This window comes from Protopterus annectens, chromosome 1.part0 (assembly GCF_019279795.1).
Source record: "Protopterus annectens isolate FY-2018-M chromosome 1.part0, PAN1.0, whole genome shotgun sequence".
Classification (NCBI taxonomy): Eukaryota; Metazoa; Chordata; order Ceratodontiformes; family Protopteridae; genus Protopterus; species Protopterus annectens.
This window is the reverse complement of record NC_056725.1, coordinates 610,787,133-610,813,838: the sequence shown is the minus strand read 5'-3', so window position 1 is coordinate 610,813,838 and position 26,706 is coordinate 610,787,133.

Genomic DNA, 26,706 nt, shown 5'->3' with positions numbered 1-26,706 from the left:
TCTCCTAAGCCTGTTGTACAGTGAACAGTCATTTTATACAAACACTCTGCTGTCTCTAATTTTTAATACTTTTTTCTTCTTCCATAGTTTTGTCAGGATCAACTCTTTCTGTTGGTATGATTGTATCTGTACTCTTACAAGTTTTGTCTGCTTTTTCATGGCCAGGTTTGGAGAATAAACTCTATGGCCCCTTTAACAAACTTGCTGTGGAATACCAGTCCATTTGCTTATTTGTGCTTTCATAAAATAAATAGTCTGCTCTTTCCATTTTCTCTGGTACAGCAGAAACTCTCAGGGTTTCTGTGCATGCACTGTCTTCTAACTCTGCAATTGTTTGAAACAGCTCTTCTTTAGAGGCCTCATACTAAGCCAGTCCTTTCTTCATTTCAGCCTCTGACTTTTGCAGTTTTACAAGTTCACCTGCATAGCTAGTTAAAGTTTTTTTTCTTTGTTCCAGTCTTTTGTTATTTAAGGAGATATATTCCATCAAAAGTTTAATTTATTTTAATCACCTGCATATATTCAGTTTACTTTTTTCTCTAAATTACTGGAGACCATCTCTTGCACCAAAACTTAAAACTTGAACTACTTTTTGCTGAACTGCTGTAGGATTCTTTCCAGCTGTTGATTTTTCTTCACATTTCTGGTTTATTTTCTTTCAGGTTCTCTGTTTTTTTTTTCCTTTGCTGGCATCCAGGCACCATATTCACTTGCTAGTAACTGAATTTTACTCAAGCTGACAATATCACTAGCTCTTATTTCTCAGTTTTTTTTTTTTACAATTGGAGAACTGAAATTAAGCTTTTGATCAGTGTGCTGCCATCTTGGAAGTTCTGTTAGCTGATCTTTTTTGAGTTTGTCTGTAGATGATGAGGTATTAAGTTTGCTTTTATGGGCACTGAGTTTCTTCCTCTTATTGTATGGTTTGTTTATATTAGGGTTCGACCATAGGGGATTATTTATGCCTTATGAAGACAGATGTTTCAATGCATGCTTTGATGTGGGTATAGAAATTATCCGCAAATGTGGCAGAGTACGAGAAGGGGCCATCAAGATCAGGAGGGTGCATACATTTTATCAGGTGATCAGTTAGCTGGATAAGGTTTGCATGTGAAGTAGTCTTTAAAGACAAGGGTGGTAAGTCAGGTTTTACCCTCATAATGAGTGTTACTGAATGGTGGACAGATTTGACCAGTAGAATGGTAATTTTAGGTGTTGCGAATAGGGTAGCTATATTGCTTTGGACAAGGACCAATATATTTGAACCCATATTTAGGACCTGTTGGTCTAGGAAGATGGCATTAATGAAGTCCATAGATTCACAAGTTCATAGGAGGTTGCCAGCTAGCATGAGAGCCTTTACAAGCCTAGCTATGTTAATCCTGAGTTGCCCCAATTGTCCTTGGTTAGATGTTCTTAATTCACAGAGGGAGTCTATGGTGTTAATCCTGAGTCATCCCAATTGTCCTTGGTTAAATGGATGTAATTCACAGAGTGAGTGTATGATCTGCACAGACTACCCCTGTCCATGAGGGATATGAGTGCCATCCCTGGGGTGAGTTTGCGGTCTCCCATTCACTTGTTTAGAAGGTTGCACTTGTATAGGGTCAGTGAGGAGCTCTGCTTCATGTGAATTGGAAGTTTATTCCAGAGGAGCAGCAATCTCTGGAAGACCTATATGTCTCTCCAGCATGTTCTGTTACTGTCACAGGCTAGGTTAAGATCCCTAGAGCAAGTAGCTATTATGACAATCGAATTGCTTATGTGCAGAATTTACATCAAGTCAGGGCTGGAAACTGCCCTGTAGCCCAGGCACAAGTCAACTGTCAGCAGCCTGTATGATACAGAGTACAGTGACGGAGCTTTCAGCCTGTCCATGGAAGTCATTGTTTGGAGGCCCAGTATTTTCTTTTTGAGAAACCTCTGTGGTCTCTCCATCTGCTGCAGGTGTCTGGTGAGTTACATGCAAAAGGGAACCTTGTACTCTATTAATGGTCTGATGAGGGTCTAGTACAGTGGTCGTAATGCTCAAAGACAGCTATATCCAGTCCGGAAACACCACCACAGGATTCGCAAAGCTCACAATATGGTGCTGCTATGTAGATAGTAGAAACAGTTTATTAACGTGAAATAAATAAAAAACACACACGTTTTCATCGATCAAATACGACTTCATCAGATAAAGTCCCAAAGTACACTGCAGTTTAAATACTTCCCATACTACCATGCAGGTTACAATTCAATTATTCAATAATGTAATTAATCAATGTATTTAAATAAATAAGTTTAAAAGTGTGTAACATTTATAAAAACACAATAAATACTAACCATAAAACCTATTATGAAACTGAAATTGCCATCCATTGCTAATGGTAATACTACGTATATTACTGGTCTCTTTCTGTCAAAATAAAATTACCAGTTGTTTCACATATATATTAAAAAACAATATAAACCATTCACAGAAGGTAAATAGGATGTCCCTTAGTTTTGAACATGTATTTGTTTAAAATGTTGGAAAGGCTTGGTTTCAATAGAAAACAACTATATTTTAAATACGCCCTGCCTTGAGTTTGAGGTAAGGTGCAATTGAAATAAAATCATTAAGCCCTGGAAATTTATTGGACTCTAAGAGGATCTGCCAGTAGGTCTCCCTATGGGCTAGCCTAGCCTCCCAGGGTCCACCCCTGATATCCTTGGGGACAGTTTCCACTACAAAAAACAAAAACCTGGCTCCCTCGCACTCAGTAATGTGCTTATATAGTGCATTTTTAGTGTTGGATTTAGCTATGTCATATTGATGTTCATATATGCGTCGTTTTAATTGTCGTTCGGTTTTACCAATGTAAAACGCCTGACACGACTGACATAGAGCCAGGTAAACTACTCCAGTGGACAAACAATTGGAATACCCTGTGGCTTTAATGTCCCTATTCCTACTCTCTAAGTATACGTGATGGTCCTGGGCTATGTATTTACAGGATGAACAATGCCCGCATTTATATGTTCCTTTCTTTGTACGGGAGGACTGTGTGGTCCGTTCATGTTGTTCCAAAACCCTTTTCATGTTAACTCCTCTTCTAAAAATTGTTTTCAGACTTTTGTCTTTAAATGAACTTAAATCAGTAAATTCCTGGAATGATTGCCATTCTTTTTCCACTATTTTTCTAATATGTGTGGCATTGGTACTAAAATCAGTAATAAAGGCGAAATTACTAGAAAACAACCCGCCTATATCCTTACGGGAAGATCCATCGGTCTCCCAAGTTCCCCTACCCAGGATAGGACTGAATCTAGTATTGCGTGCAGCCATTACTTCATCCTGGACTGATTGTACTAAACCAATAGGCTAACCCCTTTCTAGGAATAAGGATCTCAATTTGTCACATTCTTCTCTAAAATCCACATCCAAGGATGTCATCCGGGAAATTCTAACAAACTGCCCCTTCACAATTCCTCTTTTTTGAAAACGGGGGTGTGAACTCTGAAAGTGTATATAACTATTAGAGAAGGTGGGCTTTCTATAAATACAAGATTTTACACCTTTGCCTTCTTTAATAAGGATCACATCCAAATAATTAACACTGTGATGAGTTATTTGATAAGTAAATTTTAAAAAAGTCGTAGTTGTATTAATATACTCGATAAAATTATCAATACCCTCCACTGGTCCATTCCAAAAAATGCATATGTCGTCCAAAAACCTGCAATAATAGTTCCAATTTGTGGAAAATACTCTATTAATTACAAATTTCTTTTCCCATATATACATGACAATATCAGCATAAGTGGGGGCACAATTTGCCCCCATAGAAACTCCAGACGTCTGCTTAAAATATTCACCAGCAAAGAAAACAAAATTGTTTTTTAATACCAGACCTAGTAATTCAGTAACTATATGGACATCGTTGGAGGTAATATCAGGACACTCCCATAAGGCCTCCTCTACCCACTCCAACCCTAGATCACTAGGAATAACTGAAAAAAGGTCAACCACATCGATGGTTAAAAATACGACTTCTTTTTCAAATAAGTGGGTTTGAATGTTACGTAGAAAGGCCCAAGAGTCTTTAAGGATGTAATCCTGTCTACCCCACAATTCCTTAAGTTTCCAGTCTAAGAATTTGGAAATGTTGTGTGTCTTGGACCCTTGAGCTGCTACAATGGGTCTCAAGGGCGGGTCGTTTGGATCTTTGTGTATCTTGGGCACCCCAAAAATAGTGGGTACCCTAGGATCAGAATTATTGAGATATGTAAAAATATCCATTTCTATAACATCCTGGTCGACCAAATCTTTAATGGCCAAGTCAATCTTATGATAGGACAAATTAATTTCATGTATAGAAGCAGATGTGTATTTGTCATGATCATGTAGGATGTTGTACATCTTGGCCTGATATAAGTTTTGATCCATTAATACGGTTCCACCGCCCTTGTCGGGTTCCATGACTCTCAAATATTGACCCCTACTCAACTCTTGTAATAATGTATTTTCTTCCTGATTTAAACTGGCTACATATTTATCCTTGCCCAGTTCTTTCCTAAATTGTGCCTCAATTCTGTGCTCCAGATTTTTGAGCTGTGGGTGGAGTGGGGGGTTGAATGTACTAGATTTTCTCAAATGCAAACTAGGGGTCCCAGATGTGGCTCCCAATAAGTTCTCTAAATTAAGTTTACGTATAAACAGCTTCAAATCCAAAATAGTATGCACTAAATTACTGCGTCTATTAGGGACAAATTTAAAGCCCTTAGTAAAAAGCTGAAAACAAGCATCAGAGACTGGAAAATCACTGTAATTATAAATATGGTAGTTGTCCTTTGTGTGCATAAAATATTCCCCTAAACGGGTTACAGTGTGATGGCCTGCTTCTACCAGTCCTGTCTCCTGGTTTTCTTCCATGCTCGTGCAGGCCCCCCTCCCCTCTGTTCCTGTGGAGTTTTGGCTAAAGGGTGATAGTTCTCTGTAGAAGGGTGTCCCTGCTGGCATATACGTTCTGACCTGCCAGGTAAAAATTCTCCTTCATAACCCCCACCCTGTAATGGTTCTTCAGAAAACACCTCTGCCTCATTGTCATCCATAACTAAGGGTTCAGGGGATTTCTATTGCCTTTACGTTCAGTGGAATAAGCATCAGTGTGCCATCTATTGTGGGGGATTGGGATACTGCCTACCCTCCTGATATTCCTGGATATCCCTTCTTAGTTTCTTGTACTTCCGGTTGAGCACATTTTCACAATGTTGATCAACCCCCCTCCTTATATCATAGTATTTTCTGCATCAAACAGTAAATCATCAGTTACACATTGATTATATTTAGAAATATCATGTTGTAAATTTAAAATTTCTTTAGTGTTTTTCTTTATGATGGCCTTAACAATTTTCAGGCCACATTGATCGAAGGCTATTATTAAGTCCTTATGAAATTCACTGCCAGGACATACCTGGTTGGGGTATTTGTACACTCTCAAACCTTTAGGTACAATACCTTTGCTTAGACATTCAGTCAAGTACATATTGTCCAGCTCTAAGGTTTTGTACCTGTAGAGAGCATTTTCAAGCAGGCGCTGGGATTCCTGGTAACTGTGCCTTTCCCCTGTATTACGACCTCCTTGCTCGCTGAATTGAAACTTTGGCTTAGTGTGCATCCATTAAAAAAAGTTGATGTAGGCTGAGTATTCCTCTCGGTTGGACACAGAGGTGGATCCGTTGAGGAATGAGAAGCAGTTTCACGTAAAACTGCAGGAGTGCAGTTAAAATCAGTTCCGTTGATGTTATCCTTTCCTCTAATTGCATTAGAGCGGACTGAACCAAGTGGTTCAGATATTGCAGGTGGAGACACTTTATGGTTTGTAACAATTTTTTAAATTTCACGTTGTTCAACAATGTTTTTGAGTTTGTCTGTAGATGATGAGGTATTAAGTTTGCTTTTATGGGCTCTGAGTTTCTTCCTCTTATTGTATAGTTTGTTTATATTAGGGTTCAACCATAGGGGATTATTTATGCCTTATGAAGACAGATGCTTCAATGCATGCTTTGATGTGGGTATAGAAATTATCCGCAAATGTGGCAGAGTACGAGAAGGGGCCATCAAGATCAGGAGGGTGCATACATTTTATCAGGTGATCAGTTAGCTGGATAAGGTTTGCATGTGAAGTAGTCTTTAAAGACAAGGGTGGTAAGTCAGGTTTTACCCTCATAATGAGTGTTACTGAATGGTGGACAGATTTGACCAGTAGAGTGGTAATTTTAGGTGTTGCGAATAGGGTAGCTATATTGCTTTGGACAAGGGCCAATATATTTGAACCCATATTTAGGACCTGTTGGTCTAGGAAGATGGCATTAATGAAGTCCATAGATTCACAAGTTCATAGGAGGTTGCTAGCTAGCATGAGAGCCTTTACAAGCCTAGCTATGTTAATCCTGAGTTGCCCCAATTGTCCTTGGTTAGATGTTCTTAATTCACAGAGGGAGTCTATGGTGTTAATCCTGAGTCAACCCAATTGTTCTTGGTTAAATGGATGTAATTCACAGAGTGAGTGTATGATCTGCACAGACTACCCCTGTCCATGAGGGATATGAGTGCCATCCCTGGGGTGAATTTGCGGTCTCCCATTCACTTGTTTAGAAGGTTGCACTTGTATAGGGTCAGTGAGGAGCTCTGCTTCATGTGAATTGGAAGTTTATTCCAGAGGAGCGGCAATCTCTGGAAGACCTATATGTCTCTCCAGCATGTTCTGTTACTGTCACAGGCTAGGTTAAGATCCCTAGAGCAAGTAGCTATTATGACAATCGAATTGCTTATGTGCAGAATTTACATCAAGTCAGGGCTGGAAACTGCCCTGTAGCCCAGGCACAAGTCAACTGTCAGCAGCCTGTATGATACAGAGTACAGTGACGGAGCTTTCAGCCTGTCCATGGAAGTCATTGTTTGGAGGCCCAGTATTTTCTTTTTGAGAAACCTCTGTGGTCTCTCCATCTGCTGCAGGTGTCTGGTGAGTTACATGCAAAAGGGAACCTTGTACTCTATTAATGGTCTGATGAGGGTCTAGTACAGTGGTGTTATAAGATCCTTGGACTTGGATGTGATGCTTTTACTTATGAGATGTGCAGCTTCGAAGGCCTTCCTTACCACTGTGGAAACTTGGTGGTTGGAGTTCAGATTGCCATCTACCTGTGTCCCCAGATCTTGCACTTCTGGTTTTGAACTTAGGGCATACTGTCAATACTGTAATTAGCAGGGAATTCTGCTTTGCCAAAGGGGATAATAATGCATTTTTTGCATTTAGTTTTAGACTGTGGCATTGGCACCAGTCATTTGTCTGTGTTAGCCCTTCCTGTAATATGTTGACATTGTTGGCTGACTCAATGATTGCTCCTAATTTGCAGTCATCAATGAGCTTGGTAAGCCAAAGGCCATCTACTTTAGCTTTGACGTCTGAGAAATAGATTCCAAACAGTAAAGGACCCAGCACAGATCCTTGTAGTATGCCACTGGTGACAGTTCTACTGGTAGTCATCAACTTTGACCGTATGTGTTCTGTCGGTGAGCCAAATGGCTACCCATCTAGTGATGTAAAAGTTATTGCCCAGCTGGGAGAGTTTCTCAATGATATCTGAGTGGGGGACTGTGTCAAAAGCCTTGGCTAGGTCAAGATAGGCAGTATGCACTGTCTTACCTTCATCTAGGGCTTTGGTGACTTTCTCAAAGAAGCCTAATAAGTTTAATAAGCATGATCCACCCTTAACAAAGCCAAATTGGGTTGGGTCTTGTAGAATAGAGCGTGTGTGTCTAACTTTAAGAAGCATTTCCAAGTGTAGGCACACACATATAAATAGTGAGCACGTGCAGGCAGCAGTGCCATTTTGAGAGAACAGCCAGAGTGTTAAAATATATGAGTGTAGTAATCAGTCTGTTTATAAGTTTATTTAAGTTTAAGTTACTAAGTCTCAATCCAGATGTGTTTGTGTGTAATAAAGCTGCTTGAACTGAACCCACAACTGATTGTCTGTTTTATCCTGACCAGACGAGCGACAGGTCTGAAGATTGCCTATGTCCTTATTGATAAGGTTCATGATGATGCTTTCCATGGCCATGCAGATGAGTCTGGTTAGATTTATGGGTCCATAGTTCCCAGGGTAAGTTGATAGCCCCCCTTTGTGAAGAGGATTTCTATTGTTGTTTTCCACTCTGCTGGAATAAATCCAGATCTCAGGCTATGGTTAAAGAGAATGCCAAGTGGGTCTGCTTCATCCTGTTTTAGATTGTTTAGTAAGCACCCTAGAATGTTATCTGGTCCCACTGAGGCCATGTTTTTGGCCTTGGAGAGCAGAGATATGACCCGACCTCTAAAGATACTAGGCAGACTGGTGTCAGGTATGCTTTGGGGTATGGCTGGTGGGTACAGGGGGTGAAGTTTGCACCAAATCTGTCAGCTAGCAGGTTGGTAATTTCTTCTGGTATAGCATGAGTGGTACCATCTGCTACCAGTTTGGCACATAGCTGGGCATTCCCTTTTAGATTTTGGGAATAATTAAAGAATGCCTTATGATTATTCTTAGCTAGGGATGCTATTTTACCTTCATAATTAGCTTTGGAGGACTTTACAAGATTTCTGATTTGCTTGTTCAAGCTGTGGAGGGAATTCTTCCTCTGCTGAGTCAGTTCCATCTTTTTCTTAGACATCAGTTTCTTTCTCTTGTTACATAACCTGTCTATACATGAGGTTCACCAGGGTGGCTTGTTTTTTCAGGAGGACCTGGTTTTGATCCGGTCAGGTACAGCTGAGTCTATGCAGTTGCTTATGTGTTTATACAAGGCATTTGTATACACCTCTGCATAGGAATTGTTGTCTGTGATTGCGGAGGGACACACAATCTGAGAGTTCAGTCATGTCTATCTTCGGATTCACTTTATAATCTCAAAATACTGAAAAATCGAATTTCAGTATTTCGAGACTATAAAGTTGAACTTCCAAAATAGCAAAACCCTATAACCGTGAATCCAGAAATGTTGAATTTGCAGTTTTGGTGGTGCACTACGTGACCTGGGATGTACTGTGTGCCTGATTTACATTTGGTATGTGGATATGGTTGGTGAGTAAGGTAAATGAATATTTTTTTATGGGTTTTGGGTAGGGATTTGAGTGTATGTGAGTGTGTTCAGAAGTTTTAGGTGTGGGTTAGGGTAGGTAGGTAAGAGTATGAGTGTGTAAGTGTTGAAAGTGGTGGTGTTTGTACATTTGTGATATGTGTGTGTGCGAGGGGACTGTAGAGTGTGTAGTGGTGGTGGTGAGTTTACTGTCTTTTTCTGTTTGGTGCGACCTCGGAGTTAGTATATATATATATATATATATATATATATATATATATATATATATATATATATAAGTGGGGGGGGCTGCAGGGAGGCTTGCCCCCCCGCTTATAAGTAGGGTAGGTTTATTTATTTGTATTGTTGTGTTTGTGTGTGTTTTGTTTGTTTGTTGTAATGTGGGGAGGCCAGTGTATGTGTTGTGTGGTGTATGGTGTGTTTACATTCGCTGTTTTGAATTTCGTGGTTTTCGGTGTTTTGGTTTTTTGGCTTTATAGTCTCGATATACTGAACTTTGATATTTCAGTATTTTGAGATTATAAAGTGAATCCCTGTCTTCATATAGTCCATAGTCAACAGGGACTATATGGTCATAATGGTACTTGTAGTCATATGACTTGAGTGCATGCATGATTTGACGATCCTGGCACCTGACAGGCAGCTGACCATGACCTTCTCCTTGCCCAGCCTTGTGAGGGGGACATCTGTGTGTATCACTATGGAGTCACCTATGACCAAGACATTAGGTTTTGAGGTGTTTTGCCTTAGGGGCTTATTTGCTGAGACACTGGCGTATGTGTTATTTTGTGTAGTAGTTTCTATTTGCACAGCAGTATGTGCAAGTGGATTACTTTTGGGAGGTCACTGATCTTTTGGCAGGCTTCTAGTGAGTACCTCCATGTATGTGGGTTTATGTATCATGACTTTTTTTTGTGTGAGAGGTAAAGTATATGTGCTGACAACCTGTTTGATGCCCAGTTTGTTGTTGCATGAGAGAATTGATTCCAATTTCATAGTGCAATTGCATCTCTCACATAGGGTATCTGTTTGTTTTAGAAGTAATTGGTTGTCAATATACATGAGGCAATTGCTACATTGCCTCAGGATGCCCATGTCAATTAGGCTGGCCAGAGAAATTATGGGAAACTGCCTGTCCATTATAGCAGAATTTTACCATATGTACTATTAGGGAAGTGAGTGGGCAGGTTTAACCAGTTTTTGAACTAGGACTAACAAAGGGGCTTGTTCTATTGAAGGCTTTGGATGATGAGTGTGGCAACACTACTCAATGTGCAACTGAGTTGCCCATAGTGCAGCAGGGAAGTTTGGGAGGGTTCCATTAACAGATGTTTAGGAAAAATAGTGTTTCAAAGGCATTTGTGTCTATACAGGGCACTGCTAACCCGTAAACATGAGTCTTAAATACAGGCAAAATTAAACACTTCTAAGCTACTCTACCAACAGGAAAGCACACAATGAATCTTCCTCCAGCAATCCTCAGCTCAGACAAGGCTGAATCCACACTCTTCTGCCACAAGGGTGCAAGGGAGACCTTCTTAATGTAAAATGGCTGGTTTAGTGTTCAAATGTATCAATACAGGCTAGATTCTGCAGATCAGAATATGGATTATGCTATCTAGGCAACAGTATAATTGAAATCAAGTGCAGAAAATGATGCAGTCACAAACAGTAAAAAGCAGAAATAATGCAGCAATCTGATGAAATGCAGTTTAAAAAACGGAATAGAATCACAAAAGTCCAGGAATCTTTGTGCATATTTATTTGAGGTGGAGTAGATTTTCCAATTAATGGAGGGATAGTTGAAGTCTTCCAAAAGAATAATGTTATGCTGAATAGAGAGGGAGGGATGGATGCCATTTTGTTTAGCTATACCTCATGGACTGTAGGTGACTTTTAGGAGATATGGTAATTGGCTATGATATGGCACAGAGTTCTATTTACTCTGAAAAGGATATGGAGGAGTTCAAGGCTGCTGTCATGGCTTATGAATCTGGAGGTGAGATTTCTTCTTAGCAGTACAAACATGCCCCTTCCAGTAATGCTGTAATTTTCAGTGCTGGATCTGCAAAGAATGGTAGGCATTGAAAGACTGCTCTGTGTGGCTGCCATGACTGTTTTGTAACCATGTTTCAATGACTGTGCAGATGTCTATATTTTCAATAGCTAGGAATGCCTTTAAGGAGTATGCCTTTTTAGGCTTCTAGCATTGAACAGTGCTGCCTTTGTATAGATTTGATTGACTGTGCAGGTAATTTGAGGAGAATAATCTTGCCTGAAAAGACAGTATGCGGGGGGGGGGGGGGGGGTTTGGCCAGTAACAGAAACCTTCTGAAGTGAGGTGAAGGCTATCCCTTGCAAATCAGCCAAGATTGTCAATCATCTCCACCCAGTTTGATATATATACTTTCCCCTTAGATAGACACCAATAGCTAAGCCAATAATTGAAGTCAATTATCTTGTTTCTGTTGTGGCATCATTGCTGGTGATGGTAGGATACTGCTCAATACTAGTTTCAGACCAATTTCATAGGCATATTCAGAGAGTTCAATCATGTCTCTAATACGATCCATGGAGCTATGTCTCAAATTATTCTCTCCCACATGAGCAATTGCCATGTTGAACTGGCCTCTAGTGACACACCGGATCCTGGCACTGAAAGGCAGCTATCACTCTGTCCTTCATTGACCTGGTGAGTGGTGCATCTGATTATACAGTCAACAGTGGCCAAGATATTATTAGATGTCTTGGCCTTGACTCCTTAAGGGATTTGGCCTGCCAGGTTGATTGACACCCTTTTTGTAGCTTTGTTTTCTGTAGTGTCTATGTATGTGTTTTATCCGTTAGGCTGACACTAAATGGCCTGTATACTAAACTTTCATCTTGGAGGCCTTTGTGAGTTAAACAGAGACTTTCTAAGTACTCAGTGTATGAAGGCTTATTTATTTGTCTAGGACATAGTGGGCATGGTGGTCTGAGTTGGGTGTTAGACCTGACAAAATGCTGGCTACAGTCTACAGCCTTTGAAGAGAGGTTGGACTCGAAGGTTAGTAGATACTTGCACTTCTCACATATGGAATTGTTCATATGAAGAGTCAAACGTGTCAGTGAGCATGAGGCAGGTTGGCCCAGAAATTGTAGTTTATTGACCATTTGGACAGTTTGTCCATCTCTTTCAACTTTCTGGTTTAAAAGACCACATCTGCACTTGTTTCCCCATCTTTCCTGTAACTAACCTACTGGGAAGCACTAGAAAGCCTTAAACTGATGCAAGCCTTCTAGCTTAGAAGAGAGACTTTGGAGTGATTAAGTTTCAGTTTTCTGTACTTTCTTGCTGTACTTAATTGTTTTCCACCTAAACGCTGATTTTCCAGCATTTATTGTGATTCAAAAGCTTGTTTTTTTTCACATTTTGTACTTATTTGACTGCCTGCACTTTTAAAAAGTCATTTTTGTTTAAATAATTTGTTTAACTGTTGTACGCTACACACTAAAGTGCGATAGCCTTTTCTGATTGTTTGTAGTCATTTAAAGCTGTTTTAAGAATATTTTTATTATTTTTGCCTTATCTTTTCAAAAAAACAAAACAAAATTCCTTGTTTCCTGCCTTTATAAGCTAGTATAGTCCAGTTTTCAGGATAGTGCTGAATTCTGGGATGTGTTACAAGTTTCTGAGTTGCCCATACCTTACTTGGATAGAAGGAAGTTTCTCTGTTCACCTTTGAGATAGGGGAGCTTTGAGCAGCTTATCTGTCCCTGGAGGAATGGTTCCAGTCCAGAAGTTAGTAGTTTATTGGCCATTTTGATCTAATTTATCTCTCTTTCATTTCCCTGTTATAAAAAACGCATTTGTACAGTTTTGTGCGCCAGGCAGTGCTGGTTAGCTAGGGTTAAATTATTCCCGGCTGCACTAAGTCTCCTCTTCAGTTTTTCCCTTGAAACTAGTCTAACTCTTAACCTAAGCACTCAAAAAGCATCCTACAGCCCAGCACTTGCTCAGACCTAATAGCAAGCACTAATATACCCTGACACTTGATTGCCCAGCAGGGCAAGATTATTTATTCACCCCTCGCCAACCAAGTGACTAAACAGCTCACCCTACTATTCAGGCATGACCAAAGAGCAATTTCAGGTGTACTCTCCAGTCCAGCTGGTGAATCTGGGTATCCTGAGGCAGTGTTACAACTGCCTCATGTACACAGACAACCCTCTCCTCCTACCACAAAACACTAACATATGCGAGAGATGCAATTATACAGCCAAACTGGAGGCTAAGCTGTCTCCACCCAAGACTGGAACCGACAGTCAAGAGGAGAAGGTTAACACTTGCACCACACCTCCAGCCACACATAGACCTACTAAACCAGCACTAGCAAAAAATACACATAAATACACAAAATCATACTCGGAGGCTCTAAATAAAAACCTGCAAAAGCATCAGAGACCTCCAAAGCAGACACCCAAACAACTTGTACCTCCTGTCACAAATCAGGCAACACATAAAACACAAAATCAGTATGCCACACAATCACAGCTCTTAAGGCGAAATAACATACCTAACACACTACAGATCCACAGAGACCAAGGTAAAAATCACAAATTAAGGCACAAGGTACAGTTCCAAAATAAGGCCACAACAACAGTTCCAGGATAGGCTGTATGAGCGCTTTTGTTCCTTTATTCACAATAAAACATGGAACTTCATCAGATACAATTAGTTACATCATTTCCCCTTCATTAAATACTGATTTTACAAATCATGTGACTTCTCATTCATTAAAAAAAAATTTTATACTTCCTTCTTAAGAACTTCATATTTATTTAATCCTATAACCCCGCTACTTCACATTTAATAAAATATACACATACTATACACATAAAAAACCTAAAACATCATAAACAATTTAATGCATTATATAAATATTATATAAATATATAAATATCAATATAAATATCATATAAATCCATTATGCCCTCACTCCTGGTGATTTATAAAAATAATTACTTTATTTTAATTATTTTATTTTAAATCTTGTCCGCTCTCATATTTAATACACTACTAAAAGAAATCCTATCATTTAAACCGGGTTCTTTGGTAGAATTTAATATAACCTGCCAATAAGCTTCCCTGTATTCTAGGAAATTAGACCAGTTACCCCCTCTCTCCTGTCTCTCTACCTTTTCCAAAACACAAAATCTAAATTTCTTAAAATCATTGCACACAGAAGAATGTCTAAACAAAGCATTGGTATCATCACATCTACGAATGGCGTAATTATGTTGGTAGATTCTTTTCTTCAACTCATTCTCAGTTTTTCCTATGTAATAGGCGTTACATGTTTGGCATAGGGCAGCATAAACCACTCCCTTTGTCTTACAATTGTAATTCCCTTTAATCGGGATAACCCTTTTGTAACCTTCTATGACTACATTCTTGGTCTCGTAAATGAACCTACACTCTTTAAATGCCCCACATTTGGTCATCTTCCCCAAAATTAATCCTTCACAATTTTCTTTCCTCTTTTCAAACAAGGATTTTAAGTTGTGCCCTTTTCTATATACTATCTTAGGCTGTACCCCCACTTTATCAAAGAGACCAAATGCTCCAAAAACACCTGTCCATTTTTTTCCATTATCTTTTTAATCTCTGGTGAGTATTCATTAAAAGTCATAATACAACAAAATGAGTCTACCCAACTTTCTTGAGTACCCAGCACTACTTTAGGATTTTTCAACAAAGGTGGGTAGTTGGTCCTCCTCCTACTAGTAACATAGTGTTCCTGACTCTCTACTAATGTTTCCAGGTATCCCTTCTCACTTAAAAATGTTTTCAATATTTTTAATTCTTGTGAGAATTTTTTTATTTTCCGTGGTCAGTCTAGAAACCCTAATCATCCTACTTTTAATAAGGTACCTTTTTTGCCAAAATGGATGATCACTCTCAAAATGTAACAGACTATTGGAGTAGGTGGGTTTTCTATAAATGGCTGACTCCAAACATCCCTCAGGTCTATTATTGTACAAATGCACATCTAAATAGTTGACCATCTCTGTATCTATTGTGCTAGTAAACTTTAAAAAAATTGGTTGTGGTGTTAATGTAGTGGACAAATTCCAAACATTCTTCCTTACTACCATTCCATAACACCAGAATATCATCTAAAAATCTATTTGGGGGATATGCAAGAAGTATGTTTTAATGGAAATGCTGATGTTAGTTTTATTGAATTCATGGAAGTTAACCTGACTATCTCCGAAAATAGTGACAGTGAAGAAGCTGGAATGAGCTTTGATTTACCTGAAATTATTGAATCAAATGTTTCAGTTAGTGAATATAAGGGGTTAAAAAATGTTAATTATACTGATGAAACGTTAGAAGTCTTTCATGGTGAGTTGCTATCAAAGGGATTTACCTTTGTTCCCAAAGGGCAACATTATGGAGTTGACACTATATTAGATCTAAAACTGTTTGCCAGGACAGTCAATTTGAACCTGGTGATGGAGAGAAATAAAAAAGGGGAGGAATCTAAGAATAAAAATAAAAATATACTTAGCAGGAAGAGCACCTATAATCCCCCATTACTTCCCCGGTGGTGATGTTTGAAAAACTGACAAATTGAGATTAGGAATTTATTTAGTAAAAAGAAAGGAAAGGTTTGTGATAATTTGACTGAGGAAAATCGAGTATTAAAAGAACTGATGAACAACCAACGCAGCCGTATCATGAAACCTGATAAAGGGGGAGGAGTGGTGATTATGGGGCAGCATGATTACACTAGAAGGATGCTAAGATATTTGAATGAAGATGAATTTTTTAGTCCTGCCTCTGTAATTGAAATCAACATTTTAATAAAAGATTGGATTTGATTTTGGAAGAGCTATTCCAGGAGTACAGTTTTTGTGATGAAGAAATTAATTTTTTGAGAGTGAAAATTTCGAGGGTTCCTTGCTTTTTTAGGATTCAGAAAATTCATAAATCTTTGGTTGACCCACCAATGAGACCAGTAGTGGCAGGGAGGGGAAGTAAGACTGAACCCCTAGCAAAAATAGTTGACTTTCATCTAAAATATTTCTTTGAGGGGAAGGAGCATGTGCTCAAGGATTCATGGCACCTTCTAAAAAGCTTGGCAGTTTCAGAATTTAAGGAACAGGATTTGTTCCTAAGCATTGATGTTAAGGACTTGTATCTAAGTATTCCCCACGATGAAGGTATGGAAATGTTTCAGAAAGCACTAAGAGAGGGTACAAAATTGTCTGGTGATTCGATTTTTGTGTTGACTACGCTGATGGAATTGGTACTTGGTAACAATTTTGTATGGTTTCAAGGGAAATTTTTTAAACAAGCCCATGGGTTAGCGATGGGAACAATAGTGGCACCGTTTTTTGCAAACATCATACTCTGGTACTGGGAAACTAAATTTGTGCTAGATTCAGAATTTAAAAATAAGATCTATAAGTATTATAGATTTTTAGATGATATTCTGGTGTTATGCAATGGTAGTAAGGAAGAATGTTTGGAATTTGTCAACTACATTAACACCACAACCAACTTTTTAAAGTTTACTAGCACAATAGATACAGAGATGGTCAACTATTTAGATGTGCATTTGTACAAGAATAGACCTGAGGGATGTTTGGAGTCAGCCATTTATAGAAAACCCACCTACTCCAATAGTCTGTTACATTTTGAGAGTGATCATCCATTTTGGCAGAAAACGAACCTTATTAAAAGTCAGATGATTAGGGTTTCTAGATTGACCATGGAAAATAAAAAAATTCTCCCAATAATTAGAAATATTGAAAACATTTTTAAGTGAGAGGAGATACCCGGAAACATTAGTAGAGAGTCAGGAACACTATGTTACTAGTAGGAGGAGGACCAACTACCCACCTTTGTTGAAAAATCCTGAAGTAGTGCTGGGTACTCAAGAAAGTAGGGTAGACTCATTTTGTTGTATTATGACTTTTAATGAATACTCACCAGAGATTAAAAAGATAATGGAAAAAAAATGGACATGTGTTTTTGGAGCATTTGGTCTCTTTGATAACGTGGGGGTACAGCCTAAGATAGTATATAGAAAAGGGCACAACTTAAAATCCTTGTTTGAAAAGAGGAAAGAAAATTGTGAAGGATTAATTTTGGGGAAGATGACTAAATGTGGGGCATGTAAAGAGTGTAGGTTCATTTACGAGACCAAGAATGTAGTCATAGAAGGTTACAAAAGGGTTATCCCGATTAAAGGGAATTACAATTGTAAGACAAAGGGAGTGGTTTATGCTGCCCTATGCCAAACATGTAACGCCTATTACATAGGAAAAACTGAGAATGAGTTGAAAAAAAGAATCTACCAACATAATTACGCCATTCGTAGATGTGATGATACCAATGCTTTGTTTAGACATTCTTCTGTGTGCAATGATTTTAAGAAATTTTGATTTTGTGTTTTGGAAAAGGTAAAGAGACAGGAGAGAGGGGGTAACTGGTCTAATTTCCTAGAATACAGGAAAGCTTATTGGCAGGTTATATTAAATTCTACCAAAGAACCTGGTTTAAATTATAGGATTTCTATTAGTAGTGCATTAAATATGAGAGCGGACAAGATTTAAAATAAAATAATTAAAATAAAGTAATTTTTAAAAATCGCCAGGAGTGAGGGCATAATGGATTTATATGATATTTATATTGATATTTATGTATTTATAGAATATTTATATAATATTTATATAATATTGTATTAAATTGTTTACGATGTTTTAGGTTTTTTATGTGTATAGTATGTATATATTTTATTAAATGTGAAGTAGCGGGGTTATAGGATTAAATAAATATGAAGTTCTTAGGAAGGAAGTATAAAATAATTTTTTAATGAATGAGAAGTCACATGATTTGTAAAAACAGTATTTAATGAAGGGGAAATGATATAACTAATTGTATCTGATGAATTTTCGTGTTTTATTGTGAATAAAGGAACGAAAGTGCTCATACAGCCTATCCTGGAACTGTTGTTGTGGCCTTATTTTGGAACTGTACCCTGTGCATTAATTTGTGATACCTAACACACTAGTAATAGGTGACTCTATAGTCAGGCACACTGATGTCCCACTCACTAGTCTGGACAAGCAGAAAGTTACTGTTAGCTGCCTGTCTGTAGCAGAATCCTCCACATAACACAAGCACTCAGGTCATTCCAGAACAAGTACAAATATGACTCTGTCATTGTTCATGTTTGTGTGAATGACCTGAGACATACCTCCCTGGACTACATGAAAAGAGACATGGAAGAGCTCTCTGATCATGTAGCCCAGGCTGGTATGACTCTGACCCTGAGTAGCATCCTGCCCTCATCAAGAATGATACCTCAGTATGAAGAAAAAATTATCAATTTCAACAATTGGCTAAGCTTCTGGTGTCATTCAAAGGGGATCCAGTGCCTGTCAGCCTGGGACGGCATGCTCGACAAGCCGCTTTGTTTCGCAACAGATGGCTTGCACCTGTCACCACTAGGCTTTCAAATACTGGCCAAGGCTCTTGCTGCCCGCATAGTGCTTTTTTTAGGCAAGGCTTAAAAGTCAAACTCACCTCTGTAAACAACAGAATTAACAAAAAACTGAGGGTTATGCTACTCAGTGCCAGGAGTTTTAATCTCAAAATGCAGGCACTCCTCAGTATGGAGAACATCGACATCTGTGCATTAACTGCAACCTGGTTCAAGGCTCCAGACAGCACCCCAGCACTACCGGGCTACAAATCGTACCACATGTTTCGGCCAAAGAACATGGACCGAAACACAAAAGGAGGGGGTGTAGCCATATTCATCAAGGATACATACACCTCCAGGTTAGTGGCGCAGCATGATACCTCTGAGATCATCCATGTGCAACTAACATCATTCAAATCTGCAATGCAAAATGTGGCCTGCTACAGATCACCCTCCATGACCCAAGACCACCACTCCACCTTTCTGGAGACACTGGAAAACATGAAGGTCCTACCGAACACCCTGATATTGGGTGATTTCAATTACCCTACTATTAACTGGGAAAACTACTCAAGTACAAACTCCCAGGCCCAGCACTTCCTGGAATTCATCAACTCAAATGCCCTGGATCAGCTGGTAAACTCCCCTACCAGAGGTGAAAACATATCGGACCTGGTCATCACAAACATGGGTGACAGGTTTTCCACACCGGAGGTCAACCCGTCACTGGTTAGATCAGACCATAAACTAATTACTCTGGATGTCCACACCCCACCACCACCCCCAACTAAGGAAACCACAGTAAAAAGCTTTTCTAAAGCAAACTTCACCTTACTTAAGACAGAGGCAGTAAGTTTCACAGCACCCACGCTAAAGGATAACACTGCCCAAGATGCAGAAACCTTTATAGATGCACTCTATGAACACCTACAAGGATGCATGGATCATGCCATCCCTAGCAAAACCAAGACTCACCCCTCTAAGAGAGAGAAACCAGTCTGGTGGACCCATGCCATAAACAGGCTATACAATAAAAGAAGGAAACTAGTTCAGAAAAAAGCAAATCCCAAGAAGGAAAGACATTCCTGATCAGTATCAGTAAGAAACTAAGGACCCTCATAAAATCATCCAAGGCTAACTTCGAAAGAAAAATAGCCAAGGATTCAAAAGATAACCACAAAGCCTTCTTTAGCTATGTTAAGAATATAAGTGACAACTCACAGATATGCACTGAACTAGTGTAAAATAGCACAAAATATACTGAACCTACTGATATTGCTGACATCCTGGCAGATAGATTCAGTGCAAACTTCACTCCCATCTCACCCCCAAAGGGCCCACAACAATACTGGAAAAGTGTAGTGTCCCAGAAATCACAGACGCACAGGTGAAAATAGCCTTTTCAAAAGCCAAAAACAGCTTCAATGGGGCCAGATGGTGTCCCAGGCTGTGTCTTGCATGAACTACAGAACAAACTAATCCCCCACCTAAACACGCTGTTCATCCTCAGCCTCTCCACAGGCTACGTGCCCATAGAATGGTGCACAGCAATGGTTATTCCACTCCACAAAGGAGGGGCCACAACGGACCCTGGTAACTATCTGACTAGCCTGGTCTGCAGGGCTATGGAGCGCATCATCATGGTACTCAATAGCAAAGACATTGGGAACCTCCAAACACTTGACCCAACCCAATTCGGCTTTAAGGGCAGATCTTGCCTACTAAACCTGGTTGACTTCTTCGAGACAGTCACCAAGACCATAGACGAGGGAAAGGTTGTTCACACAGCCTACCTTGACCTCACCAAGGATTTCAACACCATTCCGCACTCAGGTATTATAGAAAAACTCACCAGCCTGAACATAAACTCCTAGGTCACGAGATGGGTTGCCAACTGGCTTACAGACAGAACTCACACGGTAAGAATAGCGGGCTTCAGGTCTGACTCTAAACCAGTCACAAGTGGTGTCCCGCAAGGGTCGGTCCTGGGACCCCTACTGTTTGGCATATACTTCTCAGAAGTACAGGCAAACACAGGAGGATTATGGTTAACCAAGTTCGCCAACTGACTGCAAACTGGGAGCCATAATTGACTCTCTGGCTGACATGGACAGCCTCCAAAAGGGCCTTACTGAGATGGACACCTGGTGTCAAAGTCATGGCCTCAAGCTAAATGCCAAAAAATGCATAGTCATCCCGTTTAGGAAAAACAAAACACCCACGAATTACAGCCCCCTTAATACAGAAGAGGTAATAAGAGATCTTTGGACCCAGATAGATAGTAATCTCTCCTTTGACAATCATAGTGCCAAAGTGATTAGGAAAGCCTTCTATGTGGCCCATCTAATTACTAAAGGGTTCGCATCTAGAAATAAAGAGGTTATAGCACCCCTCTACTCGTCACTCATCAGACCCATCATAGAGTACAATCCCCCATTTGGGATGTACCTCACAAGACACTTCCAACAGCTGGAGAGACCACAAAAGTACCTCAACAAGAGGATTACTGGCTCATGTCCTATGCAGCCCGACTGAAAAACTCTGGCTGTACTCAGTGGCATATCGATTACTCAGAGGTGATCTCTGCCTGACTTACAAAGCCATGTTCAACTCAGAATTGATGGACATGCTCCACCTAAAGAAATCCAAGTCACTGTGAGCCTAGTGAACTAAACCTCACCACAACAATAAATAGAACATGCTGGAGGGAGAGATTCCTGTCACAGAGACTTCCCATGCTTTGGAACAAAATTCCAAATTACATTAGGCAGAGCCCCTCACTAACACTCTTCAAGAGAAACCTTGACTAGTGGATGGGTAACAGAAAATACACCCCTGGGATCACTTCATTGGCTCTTCTTGACAGAGGATCAGTTAATTAATCAATGGGGAGGCAAAAGCCGACACACTCTGGCTAGGCTTATAAATGCCCTCGGGCATATAGCCTAGTACCTACCTATGAACAGATACTAAAGTAAAGTGTGACTTCATGATATTTAGTGACTGGTGAAATATGAAGTACTAATGAATCCTAATGAAAATTATTTGTATGTAGGATCTATATTCTGAAACACAAGAATGAATAATGCACCAAAGCACCAGTTGCAATTATATATGTACAATATTATTAAAAGAAAAATACAAAGGTCAGTAAAAGCATGTAGTGACAACTAACGGATATTTGAAGCAGTGACTACTGACTTGGCTCAGTACCTCAACAACAACTTAATACAAACTATTTGCTTGGGGTGCCACCACAACAGCTTAGTATAGTGATGAGACAATCAGTACTTTGCAGATACAACTGGACTTAGCCTCAGAATGCCTGCAGCAGACAGCAAAACATGAGTCTAAAAGTCAGCAAAAGCAACTACAATAAGTAATGGTTTCTTAAAGACACTGGCAGTAACTCTAAATTGGCTTGGATGCCACAGCTGCAGTTTACTTTGGATTTACAGATCACAGCAAAAATTAGACATAAGGAATGAAAGAGAAAATAAACAGTATACCTACAGGAAGATGGAACCCAGTCCCAAGTGATATGGCTATCTGCATGTGTTCTAAGTTGCACACAACTGCTCTTGTGCAACCACAACTGCACACTCAGAGTTATTTGCAGGAGTCTACAGGAATGTGTGGGTGTGTCCAGTTGGATACTGTTGTCCTGTTAGTACAGTGCCTAATAAGTAAGTGTCAGAGGTGACAGTACTTTATAGGATTATTTTTTTACAGACCCAGACAGTGCAAACACTGGGAACTATTATAAATAGTTCTCAACAGTGTGCAACCTTGCTGCAGAATATGAAGAATTTCCCAAATATAGTGGGGTTTGGTTCTAAGGTCAAGTCTGATTAGATATCCTCAGGTGTTGTCATGTAGTCATGGCCCAACAGAGTAGAATGACAATGTAAGCACACACCCTGTGTTTAACGAACAAACCAAAGCACACAGATCAATCAAACATAACACTGACCTTGCAACCAGTAGCAAATCTCACCCTGAACAATGGCAACATCCCCCTACTCTCACCAGAAGATAACTTTCTAAACTAGTTATAAATACCAAAAATCCAACACAATACAAAACAAGGAATAGAGAAGAATATCTAAATCAGCACTAGCACACACTAACTGGAATGCCAGAACAGAAATATGTACTTCCTAGCTGTAGTGAGGGGGTTAAGTATGATTAGGTATCTTCAGGTGTCCTTGTTTAGTCACAGCGCAGCAGAGAAAACTCTTCACCAACAGGTCTCTGGCTCTCCCTAAGTACAGGCACATCCAAAATTGAGATCCTGGTATTTCTCAAGCAAGTTCCTGGTATTCATTTGTCCTCTATGAGTACATCCACAGACAGGTTTCTGGTACACCACGGCTTCTGCTAATCAAGGTTTATGGCTGAGACTGCCTACCCATGGCCATACAGCTCCCTCATGTCACTGGGATGAATGAACACTAAAAGATCATCGAGCACAAGTAGCAGTTTAAGGGCCAAGGTCACTGCTCTGCATATCAAACAAATCAGCACATAATGCAGTGACAATGGACAAGGTCAGAAGAGGATGGAACTCTGGTACTCTTCAGTAACAGAAATCACTTGCATGTGAGCTGCACAGTAGGTTAAGATGCAGTTTACAACATGCATTATGTATGGCTACTGCGATATCTTGAAAAATATAGAGCAAGGAATACCCATTGTAAACATGTAAGGGGTAAACAAGTGACATTTTAGCAGCTAATCAGTCCTGCCACTGTGTGGCTGTACATGTCATTTCTACAACACTTGAAGTCACATATTATGAGCAGTCATGATTATATGTGATGCAGAATGGGTTTTAACATTTTTGAGATGGAACATACAGTAAGTGTGTTGCACTGCTGGTATGTGCTGTGTGAGTACTGTGATTCAGAAAGCATGTATATAGCATAAGTAATATGCAAATGAATATTACTAAATAGCTGTAGGAATGATAGTGTCATGCAGAAGGGCACACAGTAGACTGTGTGATCATAAGCATGGCATAAACACCAGGACTGTGTGGGTGGAAAATAATGACCTTCTAGTTGCAGGGACATAAATGTACTCTGTCAATGAGACTTCCAGCCCAGGCCTTAAAGGCAAACTGAAGTACACATATCATGACTGTGCATGACAAAGATGTCACTAGGTTATGATGATGTTGCAACATATCAGAAGCATAATACAGGTGTGAAAGACGGCAAAGCGAGGTGTGATGCAAAATGAGGAAGCACGCACACGTTATTCTTGCACAAAAATCAGCCACACTATACAGTATAGAGGTGCTAAGGGAAATACCAACATATATTTATTTTATTTATTGACATTTGTTAACTGGGCTGGTCTGACTGGGCAAAAGCCCTTTTTCAGTGGAGACCCCAAGGAGAAAAGCTCCAATGCAACATTAGATATACATTAATTAAAATTATTAAGATATGCACTTAGTATTGCTGAAGTGACACAAATATAAGTAAGGTACATGCCCACCACATATATAGCAGAGTAAGTCATCGAGGCACAGATTACACATCTCTGATAGTAGCCATATACAAGAATTGTGGTATCATCTTCATGAGTAGCACATAATTATTTTTAGCAAGAAACATTTATTGAATTATTACCCTCCTTGGTAATCATACATTTATATAAATGAAAACAAAGTATATTGAGATATTTTCAGTTGCAAACATTATACATCACGTATACTCTACTATACAGTTATTGTCAGTCAAACATTACATAACTCATTCAGTTCTTGCCTTCTCTTAAATCTCATTCCTCCTCCAAAACATTATTCTGCATTTATTGTTCCCACAATTCCCATTTTTTCTATTTAATTTGCTCCTACCCTTTTCTAAAGATCCCAGTTCCAGTTGTTTCATCTCTATTATTATATTCACTACTTCTAGTATGGTTGATTTATACTTTGATTTCCATTTCCTAGTATTTTTTTTCAGCCACCAGAATTAAACTCGGTAAAGCTTTACAAGGTCTAGGCAATTCCAATTCTGTATCACAACAGAAAAATGATTTCCTTAGTTACACCAATTTGCTCACCCAATATTTTTGACAGAGTAGTCTGCAGGGAATTTTTAAAGTCTGCCAACTCAATACAGTCCCAGGAAATATATTCCCAATTACCATTTCCTTCCTCATCACACCTCCATCATTTGCAATCTACTTGAAGAAAAATTCTTTAGAGTCGGCTTGGGGTTTGAAAATAGCTATGTAAATGCTGCCAAACAAAGATCCTAAATTTTCTACACGTTGTTGTATATTTGGGAGTTATGCATATATCCTCCCATTGTTTCTTTGAGAATTGCTTATCCACTCTATCTTCCCAACCCTTTCTAGCCTTCTGTGATTGATGGGTCTATATTAAATCATTGAAACATTGGATCATTGAACCCTCTTCATGTGAGCGGCTGCTCCCCCCACACCCACTGCTAATTATATATACCAACTCCAAGATCACATTGCAGTGGGGAAAGGGCGAATTTCCCAATATCTACAGTAATGTGACCTCAGTAAGAACAGTTCAACAAATGGCATGTTCAATAAAATGCCATTCAAAATGCCATTCGATCATCTGTTTCTTCGATGAAATAATAGGGACCCCTGATTAATTCTTATAGTTATCGTGCAATATTTTATATGACATACTAATTGTAACAGCAGCTTCTGCTCTAGATTATACTAAAAACTACTGCTGGTCTTTCATGTAGGATCCCCCTATTCCTTTCTCTTTGCTTATACTCTAATATCAATCCTTGATAGGGAAGGCAATCTCTAACCTGCAGTCCAAATGAATTATTAGCTTCTTCCCATTCTATTACCTTTCCCTCTCTAATTGTTTGCTCCCAATACCTTGTCTCCTTTGCCAATTTCCTCCAGTAAATTCCAGCCCACTCTTTCCTATTCTCTATTCCCATAATTGCAGGCATCCCTATTGGCAGTATCTCCTTTCTTCATTCCTCAGCTGACTTAGTTCTTAGAATACTTTCCTCTACTTCTGTATCATTATTGTTATTCTCCTTAAGAATATGCATCCAAAATGTCAGTCTCTCCTTATTTCTTGAACCCCCCCCCATTTCATTATCATCCCTTTCCACTTTGAATTATAGCTTTCTGCTTCTGCTCTATATATAGGAGCCTAAGCTGTGTAGCTTGGAAATACCCCATTCAAATCAAGTAATCCCAAGCCACCTTGCTCTATTGCAAGAATCAACTTTCCCCACTTGTCTCTTGCCCTCTTGTCTTCACAGATAAAATCCTTCAGCTCTTTATTAATTGCTATCTACAATTTCTCTTCTGATTGATAAAAATATGCTTGACCTGTGTATATAACTAAAGGGACTAAAACATGTTCACTGCTTGTATCTTCTTATCCATATCCTTAAAACAGAGCTTTCAATTTCTCAGTTTTTGTATTATCTTTTGTTTAGTCTCTTCCCACATATCTTAGCTGCCATAACATAATCCTTTTTAATCCACAATCCTAAGTACTTCATTTTATCATGTCCCGAAAAAAAGGGTATTGCTGAACCAATTTGTGTGTTGGTACATAGTTTACAGCTATTGCCTTTGTTTTATCATCATTAATTTTATATCCCAAATAGAATTGAAATTGTCTCAGTATGTTCCTCAACACTGAAATATCCTATTCTGGTTTTATCAGATACAAAACAGTATCATCTGCAAATAAAGCAAACTTGTCTTGATTACCATATCAGTTATAGCCTTGAATTTCTGAGTCCCTTATTTTCTTTACCAGTGGTTATAACCAAGTATAATGCAAACAACAAATGCGAAAGGACAGCCCTGCCTGGTACCCTGCTCAAGCAGAAATTATCAGAAAGGACCCCAGCCACTTCAGTTTTTGCCTCTAATCCCTCATTTATTCTCCCAATTAACCTTATTATTTTGTTAGGGAATGGAAATGCTTCCATTGCTCTACTCATAAAATCTCAGCTTAAGCTGTTGAATGCTTGGGTCCCTATTAAATTATCAAACGTTTCAAAGTTTGAATGTCATATGGTTGACACCATATGATTCAACCTTGAAAAGTTTGAAGGTGAAAGGCAATGGCTCTGTACGCGC